Source organism: Natrix helvetica (assembly GCF_964273705.1).
Source record: "Natrix helvetica genome assembly, chromosome: 5".
Taxonomy (NCBI): Eukaryota; Metazoa; Chordata; class Lepidosauria; order Squamata; family Natricidae; genus Natrix; species Natrix helvetica.
This window is the reverse complement of record NC_138551.1, coordinates 102,705,494-102,717,910: the sequence shown is the minus strand read 5'-3', so window position 1 is coordinate 102,717,910 and position 12,417 is coordinate 102,705,494.

The window sequence follows — 12,417 nt, the reverse complement described above, 5'->3', positions numbered from 1 at the left end:
GGGTTCCTAACAGGAGTGGGTTCCTGCCAGTTCTAACCTCTTCTATAGAAGAGGTTCCACAAATCTACTGTGCCGTTTAGAACCAGTTCCCAGCTCTTTCCCAAAGATAAATTCCTTGTGTGTCCAATCACACTTGGCCAATAAAGAATTGAACTGAATTGAATTGAATTCTATTCTATTCTCTACATTTGGAATTATTTAGGATCTAATCAAAACAGCCTAATGTTCTCTGTATAGCACAGTTCGATTCAGTTCCCTTTTGGATTGATGAATGCTCCCACTTTATTGTCAAGCACAAAGACTACGTGTAGACCCAATGAGACTGACTTATTGCTAAAAAGCCTATGCACGGGGATCTTTTCAACTAGTGGTTAGGACTTGCTTGGAGTTAGATAAGGGTCCATGGAATTGGGTTGAGCCAAGAAGTCACGAAGCATTTCTTAGCTATGGTCTCTGATAGCAGGAAGAAGGGCCAGAAAGAGAAATGGCAAGCAACGTTTATTCTTGCAGAATAACTGAAATAAATCATTTTATGGCAATGTTCCTTTTTCCGTCAGAAGGGGCAGTTTGGCCATTGTCCATCTGGGGGAGACAAAGTATAATTTGCAGTAATAACTTAGGTGTTCACGTCCATCCCCCTTTGTGTGGGTTGGAGTTTAGCGACAGTTTTCAAACATGATCTTGGTTGGCCACATTCATACAAAACATACTTGCAAGAATATTAAATGCAGCCACTTTAGACGAATTCCAATCTAAAGTATAAGACTCACAAGCCCTGGTTTATTAGGCTGCAGTATAAGATGCACAAGCCCTGATTTATTAGGCTGCAGCATACAATGCACAAACCCTGCTTTATTAGACTAACAGAGAAAACCTCTAATGGAGGGACATTTTCAGGGGAGGCACCCATGACAAGATTGAGGCGTTGATCGCACACTCTATGAATAAAGTATTTGTACTTGTCAGACTTTATTAGATGCTGCCTCAAGAGAAAGAAAGGGGGGAAATTCTTAAAGGACTCTGCCAACATTTCCTAACATGTAATCCACAGCAGTGATTTAGAAGGGAAAAACAAAGGATGGATGTGGAAATTATCAGATATAAAAGGAATTCCATTCCACCTTGAATTCCCATGACTCTTATCTGCTGCCAATTTGCTTTGACCCTCAGAAGTTCAAATTCTTGTAGAGAGCTTAAGCTTGCAATACATCTTTATACCCATTTGAACTGCCTGGACATTTCCCTAGCGCTTGGCACTTGCATGTCCTTATCATAAATGAACTCAAGGGTGTCTGCAGAGTAGGGTCAAAAAAAATTCAAGATGTTGACTATAACATTCAATTAAAACTGCTATCCTGACTTTTTCGACCATCCCCTGAAGACACCAATGGTTTAATTGAAGGGCTGGTGGCTCATTTCACACATAAGGCCAAAGTTCATCTACTGTTCAGTTGTCCTGTTTCACAGCATTCCCTTTTCTCTCTTTCCCATCTTCTCTGGGTTATCCATGAGTGCCTCTCTGCACTCTTTCAAGTCCAACCATCTGCCCATCAAGGCAGTTTTCCCACTGGGGCAACGGAGAGTTAAACTGGTTGCTTGGAGCTTTTGAACAGTTTTTGACATAATTCTGTCTCTTCTTCCTCCCTTGCTACCCCCCCAACAACTTTGCAATCACAAGGACTTCATTTTGGAATAGGGAGTTTGGTCGAAGAATTCCTACAAGAACCAAGAAAAGTCTATAAGGACAAAGATTTGTTTTATTTCCAAAAGCAGCAGGCAAGAAATTGGCATGTTGTCCGAATGTCATTTTCAGAATTGTTATTCAGCCGGTTCAGACCGGTTCACCCAAACCGGTAGTGCAAATCAACCACCCACCCCGGTTCTATGCCATCCTATTGCGGCACATTTTCAAGCCAAAGCGCATGCGTGGAAGGCCAAGCGCTTGCGTGGACATGCACGCACTCACATTTGCGAACTTGTAGGGAAAATAAGTGAATACCACTCCTAGTCATTTTGTATTTTTGTGTATGATTGTCAGGAAAGAAGGAACCTGCCCCCTTCCTTTTCTGGTCTAATTTGCAACAAGATTGTTGTTACTATAGCAACCTGATTGATCTACTGCAGGCTGGTTTTTTTTTAAATGAAGAAATCAACCTCCACAAGCACATGCTCACTGCTGATCCCACAGGAGGATCATAATTCCTCTTTCTGACTTGCTTCAATAGTCCCAGGAGAACACAGGAATGCAGCAGCCAGTTAGGAAAGTGTGGCACTCATCTAATTTTGAAATAAACAAACACCAGTCAAAACTCCCAAGAGAAAACAATAGTAATGTTATTTAATACTTTGGAAAGAGGGTGAACCACACACACGCAGGTACAGTAGACACACCTTAAATCATCAATCTGTTTTCTTTATATTCCCTATTACTGTTGCAAATTTATCTACTACCTTTTCCTCATTGGCTTAGTACTCGTACCGGCACAACCTATCCAAAGCATCTAAAGTGAATAAATTATCTCCATCCTTGATTATATCGCTCATTACTCTATCGCCCCACCCTCCCACCCCCACCCTTATTTACAAATTGCCTTTTATGGTTTTAGTTCCTAGGAGTTTTCTCTAGAGCAGGGGTCAAACTGGATTTCTTCAAAGGCCAAATCAGCACTGTAGTTCTCCTCTGTGGGCTGGCCAGGTGGGAGATGTGATGGCACCCTGCCAGCCAAAATGGGACCCGTTTTGGCACCACAGGACAGTCCTTTGCTATTTCCAGGCTGATCCCATGGGCCAGATTTAAGCAACCCACAAGCTGGATGCGGCCCGCTGGCCTTGAGTTTGACAACCCTACTCTAGAGTAACTATCATATCAGCAAATTCTGGTTAAGGCTGGTTTCTAGCAAAGCAAAGGCCTCTATTCCTAGCTCCTACATACAGTTTCCAAGTTTCAGCCTAGCTCATGAGATTAGAAATATGTTAGATCGGGCAATGAGAAGGCAGACACTGGCTTGACGCAACAACAGCTCTTTATTCAGACAGACAAGTATGTACAATCCAGTAGCTGTTCCGTCTGACAGCACCCCTTTTATAGGGAGCTGCCAGACCTCCTAGCCAATCAGATTAAACCCCTGTTCCCGCCGGAAAAGAGGACCAGAGTGGAAACCATGGTAGCCAGTGTTAATATCTAACAAAATACGTACAGTATCATTTCTTCACAGGCTAGCATGTCTTCTGTAGTTTCTGTAAAGGCAGTAGGCTCTTTTTCTCACAAAAGTGAGAGGTGTATCTAGAAATGCCACCACTGTTACAAGGTCTCTTGCCTTGTGAACGGGTTGGAAAGTCTATATTCTAACCAGGGGAATAGCTGCAGGAGTGGTGTTGACTTCCCTTCCCTACTGGTTTGCAAAAGTGAACAAGCGCACAAGCGCTCGCATCGCTTGTGCGCACCCTGCCTGTGTATGCAATCAGCCTTCTGCGCATGCGCTGTAGCTAAAAAGGGGGGCTAAATGGGACGCCATAGAGCCGGGGTGGGTGGGCGGGACTACCTGCGATTTCTGCCACTGTTTTGGTCGAACCGGACCAATACCACCTTTAATAGCTGTTGTCGTGATCATGTGTCCCATTAAAAGGAAGAATTGCCTTCTTAACTTCACACCTTCCTTTATTTTCCTGCACAGTCTACTGCTTACAAAAACACCGAGACAGTGGGTACTTCTGAAGCAGGGGGCTGATTACAGCCGGTGTCCCGAAGGTGGTGACTTATTCACAGTCCTGCCTGTTGCGTCTGAGAAATTTCATTTCTGCTGAATCCCGCTCTGTTTAAAAACCACAAAAGTCACACACAAGTTGGCACATTTTTTTTGTAGGCACAGGGGTGGGGGAGATCTCGAACACAAACAGAGATGCACAGTGGCTGGCAACAGTCTGAAAAGCTGATCACCATGTTCACTCACACACACACACAGCTACAATGCTTTAATGAGGACTGGAAATCAAGGTCATGTTGCTGGGACAACTATGTCAATGACCTCCGGCTGACCTCTCTTAGCCTTCGCTATTTTCTTGGCACTCCTTGTAGGGATGACTTGCTGTGTTTGCTAATGTTCTTCCTAAGGCAAAGGAAAATTGGCTGGCCCAAAGTCACCCAGCCAGACACTGTATCGAAGGCAGGATTAGAACTCCCTGTTTCCTAGCTTCTCATTCAGGCCCACAATCACTACTAGACCAAAACTGGCTATTGGGATCTCAAACACCACCCCTCCCCTTTATTTATTTATTTTTTCTAGAGAAGGACTGAAATAATTCATGTGACTTATACCAACCAAAGGTCCTGCGAAAGGCCATGGCTGTTGGCCCCACCGTTTTGTTTAGTCTAGAGGTACTCATTAACATCTGAAGGAAGGATCAAACAGCTTTGCCCTTCTCTCGGGGGGGAGGGGGCGAGGGGGTGTTAAAGGCAATAAATGGGCAGATGACTGGGACAGCAACGGAGAGAGGCCACTTGCCAGCCAGCTGACTTTGTTAGGCTGAGACACATCCAGGGAGGTGGAAACGTTGGCTGTGAAACAAGCAGGAGGCCCTACATGAGAAGGGTTGAGAGGACCAGGATGGCTCCACTGTTTCTGATGTCACTGATCAGGGCCATGGGATTTGCCAATCTAGTCCTAGTCGGCAACCAACCTAGTCAACCAACCTAGTCAGCATCGCATAAAGGTGAAAATGATGGCAAGAGCAAGCCATCATGTCTGTCTATCTGTCTGTCTGTCTGTCTGTCTGTCTCTGTCTCTGTCTCTGTCTCTGTCTCTCTCTCTCTCTCTCTCTCTCTCTCTCTCTCTCTCTCTCTCTCTCTCTCTCTCTCTCTCTCTCTCTCTCTCTCCTATCTATCATCCATCTAAACTATATCCTGGGTCTTCTAACAGAAGACTGGGAGTTTGAGGGTTCTGCACAGTATCTTAGCTGTTCCTAGCTGATGTTGTTTCTGGGTTCTGTTTGAGTCCCTCTCCCAACTTAGGACTCACAGTCCCAAGTGCTGTGCTGGCTGGGGAATTCTGGGAGTTGAAGTCCACAAGTCTTAAAGTTCCCAAGTTTGGAAACCCCTGCTCTAGGCTCACTAAGAAGAATTCAGGAACCTCCAATTGAAAAAAAAATAAAGTTACTGTATGTTTCAGAGTATAAGACACCCAACCCCCCCCCCCAAATGTGGGTGGAAATGTCTGTGCGTTTTACACAGTGAATATTGCGACTGAGGGGAGGGGGTTGGTGCGGCTCCAATCAGCTGTCCTAGAATGGTGGTCGCAGCGGTGAATGGGCTGTGGTAAACGAGCCGCAGCGGCAAATGGGCAGCGGCGAAGCAATGGCACTGAATGGGTTGTGGCAAACAGGCAGCAGTGAACGTGCTATGCTGAAAGGGCCACGCTGAATGGGCAGCAGTGAATGGGTCACAGCAAATGAGCCGCAGCACAAAATCAGTGGTGGCGACAAATGATGGTAGCAGCAAATGGGCAACGGCAGCAAATGGGTGGCGGTGAATGGGCCATGGTGAACAGAGGGGCAGGGAATGGGCCTGATGAATACTGGATGGATGCTGGGAGTCAGAGGCAGATGTTTTTCTTGTTTTCCTCCCCCAAAGCTAGGTGCATCTTATAGTCCAGTGCGTCTTATAGTCTAAAAAATACAGTACTTCTTTAAAAAATCACCAAAGTTTCACGAATTCTCATTTAAAAATTCAGGAGGATTGCAACATTTGCCTTGTCTTACAAAGACTTGGTGGCCAATGTCCCAATTTTCCACGCAGAACATGGCAACTTCTGTAACATGGATAACAATGAAGGAAGATAAAAGAGCCCTTACATTGCTATCAAAGGACACATTTGAAAGACTGACTTCATCCTTAGATGAGTGCATAGCTCATTCTCAAGTCATGTGGAAATAGAAAACAGATGCTTCACTCTTCATTTTAAACATCCTTCCCAACAGCTTTTCCATTTGCAAAATACTCTGATGGGTCTAAAGTCTTCTCTCCTCTGAAGGATAAAAATACTTTTTTTTTACAAACATATCAATGCATGAACAGTGTGGCACCTGGGTGTCATACATTCTAATACAAATAAAACTAATATCATTAGTCAGTTATTACTTATTACCAACTTATATATTTCTGATAGCAATACATGTTTATATAAATTATATAATTTATATTTATATACATTTATATTAAAATTTATATAAATCTGTTACCATTCGATTATTCCATGTTTTCTCTTATTATTGCTCTTATTTTATTATATAACAGTGTATACACTAATATTTCCCTTTTCTCTTATTTCTATCTCTTATTCTAACTTTTAATCATGTCATCCGTTGTTAAAAAACATTTCCTTTCTATCCTACCTAACTTCTAGTCATATAACCTACCTACAAAAAAAAAAAAGGAAGAGAGAGGAAAAGCAAATAAAATCAAAACAACTCCAAAAATGAAAAACTATCCATCCTCTCTTGCCCGCTTCAATACTTTAATTGCTATGCTTTTTTTTCTTTTTGTCTCCCATAGTCCTCTCTAAGGTGTTTATCTCTTTCTGCATCTGCTTCTTGGCTGTTCAATCTGGGTATTTTTCCCACCTCTACCCTCCTCCACTGCCTATTTTCCAGGATTTCTGCCCCATATCTCCCTTTCAAAGATATCTTCCTGTATCTCCAATTCTCTTTGCAACTCTCTTAATGTATTCCCCCCCCCCCTAGTTTAATACATCAGTCACTGTTATTTTCTTTGCTGTTTCCTCTTTGTTTTCTTCTTTTATTCTCTGGTTCTTCGTCTCAGTCTTGTCCTCCATTGAAGGATGAAAAGTCTTATCAGCTGAAGCAGGAGCATGAACTGAGCAACTTTCAAAATCTACCCAAGAGCTGTGGACGAGGGATAGAACTAGAGCCGGAAAACCACTTCTTGCTCCTAAGTGACAATGCAAAATGAACTTTGGGTGACGAAAGTGATAGGAGGCTCAACAAAATTCAGCCTCTTAGCTATTGAGCAAAGTGGCTGAAAAAAATCTGCAACCATTAAGAGCTAACAACCCACTTTTCCTGGAACCAAATGGTGTATCTTCAATGGGGCTTAGAGGAAACATCTCACACTGCTATATCAGGTTGCAAATAGTCACTCACTAATTTCAGTAGAGCTCATTTCAGAGAAATAGTCTTAGAGCTGAACATAAAATGGAGATACCTGTGGAGTTTGTTTCCTATGTCTATCAGCTCCTGCTTGGGGATCTTCTTCTAAAACCCCATTTCAGATGAAGATATGGGTGAAAGAGGGTTTTTTTCCCAAGGCGATGCTCTGGAGTGGGTTCAATCCAATGGCACTAAACTCTTCAGCACTTGTGACCTATTTTACCACAAGAGGGCAGTAGGGTGTAGATCAAGAGTTACGGATTTATTCAAGCACTCTTTAATTAAGCAATGACTCAGCGAACACCTGGAGGTAAACAAGGTCATAACCAAAAGCCAACGTCGGTTTGTCCAAAACAGATCATGCCAGATAAATCTCATGGCGTTCTTCGACAAAGTGACAAAATTAGTGGACCAGAGGAATGCTGTGGATATAATTTACTTGGGCCGCAGTAAAGCATTTGATAAAGTAGACCAAAACCTACTACTTGATAAGATAGAAAAATGTGGGTTAGGCAGCATCACCACCAGATGGATTCGTAACTGGCTGACCAACCGCACTCAATGGAACTGAATCTACATGGAGGGAAATAATCAGTGGGGTATCCCAAGGCTCCCTCTTAGGCCCAATACTCTTCAAAATCTTCATCAATGATTTGGATGAGGGAATAGATGGAGAACTCATCAAATTTACAGATGACACTAAGCTGGCAGGAGTAGCCACTCCAGAAGATATAATATACAGAAGCTTAATATACAGAAGGATCTTGACAGACTTCAACACTGGGCGCTATGTAACAAAATGAAATTCAATGGTGAAAAAAGTAAGATTCTACATTTAGGCAAAATGCACAGAAAAACAAAACACACAGAATAGTAGAGCTCCGGGGTCCCCCATTTCCAGTCTGTGCACTGGCACTGATCTTTGACATGCCAGAAACCAGGCTGCACAAATAAGCGCAACCCCATCTGCAGGATCCAGGTGGCACATGAAACCATGCCCGCTCTAGTTCACACAAAAACCTCCATCCATGGAACTGGTCCCTGGTGCCCAAAATGTTAGGGGCTGCTGGTATACCAGCTCAATAGTAGTAATTGTGAGAGGGATCTTGGAGTCCTAGTGGACAGTCACCTAAATATGACTGGCAGTGTGCAGCAGCTGCCAAAAAAGCCAACACAGTTCTAGGCTACATAAACAGAGGGACAGACTCAAGATCACGTGAAGTGTTAATACCACTTTATAAGGTCTTGGTAAGGCCACACTTGGAATACTGCATTCAGTTTTGGATGCCACGATGATGTGGCGACTCTAGAAAGAGTACAGAGAAAAACAACAAAGATGATTAGAGGACGGCAGGCTAAAACATATAAAGAATGGTTGCTAGAACTGGGTATATCTAGTTTAATGAAAAGAAGGACTAGGGTTGACATGATAGCAGTCTTCCAATATCTCAGGGGTTGCCACAAAGAAGAGGCACCTGAAGACAAGCAAGAAACAATGGATAGAAATTAATCAAAGGGGGAAGCAACCTAGAAATAAGGATAAATTTCCTGACATTGAAAACAATTAGCCAATGGAACAACTTGCCTCCAGAAGTTGTGAATGTTCCAACAGGATTTATATTCCTTGCAGACAGCTAGTCATTTGCATTCTTTTAGAGAGTCATTGAGGCCACTAGGAGGTTTATCTTTGTCTGAGTAGTGCAAATGGGTGCGGAGCCTTCTTGGCTGCACCTCCAAGTGGCCTCAATGGCCTTCTAAAAGGATGCAAATGACCAGCTTCCTGCAAGGAATATCAGTCCTTCCATTCCCCACAATCCAGTCAGAGCTAAAGAAGCTTCTTGGATGAGGAGCAAAACATCTTACAAGAAAAACAAGAAAATCCAATTGCCTCTTGAAAAAACACTTTTGGGACAAGCATGACCTGGATGATTGAGAATCTCCGTAGACATTTAGCTATACACTTTGGGATGAACACCCTTCAAATGGTGTGGGAGTCTGGATGGATTTCCAGAAAAATTGCAGACTACAGTAACCATTTGCACTTCAGCTTGAGATGCAGGTGCTAGAACTACAGGAACCAGGAGCTCTACTCAGGTGAACCTGAGGATACGGATAAACCTCTAAGTGTCCTCAACGCAGTGGTGGGTTTCAAAATGTTTTAGAACCTATTCTGTAGGTGTGGCCTGTTTTGTGGGAGTGGCTCAGTGGTCATGTAACTGGATGGGCATGGCCAACTTGGAAAATGTGGTGAAACTCACTTAACGATGCTCTTGCTTAGCAACCAAAATTTTGGGCTCAGTTGTGGTCATAAGTTCTCTTTCTTTTTCTTTCTTTCTTTCTTTCTTTCTTTCTTTCTTTCTTTCTTTCTTTCTTTCTTTCTTTCTTTCTTCTTTCTTTCTTTCTTTCATTCATTCATCTCTCTCTCCCACTTTTCTTTCTTTCTTTCTTTCTTTCTTTCTTTCTTTCTTTCTTTCTTTCTTTCTTTCTTTCTTTCTTTCTTTCTTTCTTTCTCTTTCTCTTTCTGTCTCTCTCTGTCTCTCTCTGTGTGCCTGTCTGTCTCTCCCTCTCTTCCTCCCTTCTTCCCCCTCTCTGTCTCTCTCTCTCTGTGTCTCTGTGTGTCTGTCCCTTTTTCTTTGATTCCCTCACTCCCTCTCTCTCTGTCTCTCTCTCTCTCTCTGTGTGCCTCTCTGTGTCTGTCTGTCTCTGTCTGTCTGTCTCTCTCTCTCTCACTCACAGACACACACAGACACACACACACACATACTGTGGTCACCTTATTGAGTGTTCCAATCACATTTGAAACACTTAACAACTGAGTTGCATTTATGGTTTTTTTGCAGCATTCTGCAATCATAGGACCAAAATATATGGTTAAAAGTACCTGGCAGTGGCATTTTTCCCTGGGGGGCTCCGCAGAACATCCCAAGACTGATGCCACCACATCTGCCCTCTTTGGGGACAGGTCCTCTTCAGAAGGACGATGCCCCACTGCTCCTCTCGCATTCCTTGTCTTCCAAGCTGTGGAAAACATAGGTGCGTGCATACTCACACAATTACAACTGGAGCAGGACCAAAGCCCCTCTCCCAACTGGCCCTTCCTCCCTTGGAGGGCTTTGGAGGCTTTGGAGGGAAGCTTCTGCAGAAGTCCGGGCAAGTGAGAACAAGTTCCCGCCGTTATGAAGTCTCTGAGGCTGTAATTGTATGGGCTGTGTGCGCACACCTATGTTTTCCATGGCAGGAGCCGTGGCGAGGCTCTGCACAGCTGGTGATGACTCAGGAACCATCCCAAAAGACGAAGAATGCGAGGGGGACACCACCTCCCAGAGATGGGCTCTGGAATCATCGCCGGCTGCGCAGAGCCTCGCCACGGCTCCACGCCGTAGAAAACACAGGTGCAGGCGCACAGCCCGTATGCAACGTTCTCAAATGGCGACATGCAAAGGTGTCGTACAGGGCTGGTAGCTGGAGCCCGGTGATATTCTGGGCAGTTTTAATGATTCTCTGTAGAGCTTTTTTGTCCGCTGTAGACCTGCTCCCATACCATGCAAGAATGCCGTATGTCAGGACATTCTCAATGGTGCTGCGATAGTAGGACAGTAGGATTTTATGGGAGAAGTAGGATGAAAATGGCGGCGCATACATATTCAGCGGCTTGACACTCTAGAGACCTGTGGGTTTTTTTAACTATCACATGCACAGAACAATCTTCATTGAAAAAATGAATTTTCCCCTTTCTTAATGTTGTGCGCATGCGCAGACCTTTTTAAGTGCAAATGCGCATGGGTGTGAGCAAACTTTTTCAGGCGCCGAACCCGTAGTAATGCTGGCAGGAACTCACACCTGAGGGGGGAGCCCAGCACACCTCAGCCCAGACAGTTTCTTCTGAACATTTATGATTTAGACTTAAATTGCCATGAGAACCAGACAGAGTGGCTTAAAAACGCAATGCCAATATGCCTTTAATCTTACTTCCCCCAAGAAGGCGAAGCCTTAATATATGTCTGGGGGAAATGAATATTTTTTTAGGAGCATGCCAGTAAAAACATCTCTCCCAATTCATGGCTCAGATACGTTTTTGCAAGTATCATGATAACCTTCCAACCCAATACGTCCACCATTCTCAAACCCAGATTTAGATCCAAGAAACTTTAATCTTTTTGTCACTCAAACAAATTTAAATTATAACCATGGTCATTCTACCTGGATGGCTTATAAAATCAGCCCTGTCTTGTTTTATGGCCTCTGTTCCTCGCTCATTGTTTGTAACCATACAGTAGGTGGGTTCCTATCTGTACGGTACAGTTCAGCTGAATAGGTAGTAACTCTGGTGGCCACGTACCGTACCAGTTCTATCCTCAGCAGCGCCATCTTTATTTTCTGTTCTGCACATGCGCAGAACAATTTTCATTGAAAAAAAATGTATTTTTACCCTTTTTAAATGGTGTGCACATGCCAGTCCCAGAGAGGTCCCAGAGATGGGCCGTTTTTCACAAAGGCTGAGGTGCTTTACCTCCCCACAACCTCCAGAAGATCTCTGCAGGCTTTAGCAGGGCTGGGGGAAGGGAAAAACACCTCCATTTTTGCAAAAAACAGGTGAAAAACAGGCCTTTTTTGCAAAAACAGAGGTGTTTTTCCCTTCCCTCAACTTCCAGAAGCACTCTTGAGGCTTCAGCAGGGCTGGGGAAGGGAAAAATGCCACCATTTTTTGCAAAAATGGGGGCACTTTTATCTTTCCCCAGCCTTGCTGAAGCCTGCAGAGTGTTCCTTGGGGCTGGGGATGACAATTTTTTTTTTCTTACTGGTTAGTTTGAAGGCACTTCTTAGCTAAGGCGAGGCTGGAGCCCCCCCCCCCCCCCCGGTCAAAACTTTTCGCCATCGTTTCAGTGGGCATGGTTTGGTGAGGAGGTCATGTGACTGAGCGTGCGTGAGTGACGTCAAGTTGCCCACGCCCACTCAGTCACATGCCCTCCCATCTAGCCACACCCACTGAACCGGTAGTAAAAAATTTTGAAACCCACCCCCATTTGTAACCCTTTAATTTCTGAAAGCACTGAGAAAATTATTGAGGAGGACTAGCAATTCGTTTAGTTGCATCCATGGGCTTTAGCAAAATTCATCGTAAAATCTGGAAGCTTCAATTGGTTTAAAATCCAGTGGACCACATGGTTTTGTTCACCTGTGTCACCTCTCCTCTGGAAGCTACATTGGCTGCTAATTTGCTTCTGGGGCCAAGTCAAGATGCTAGTTGTCACCTTT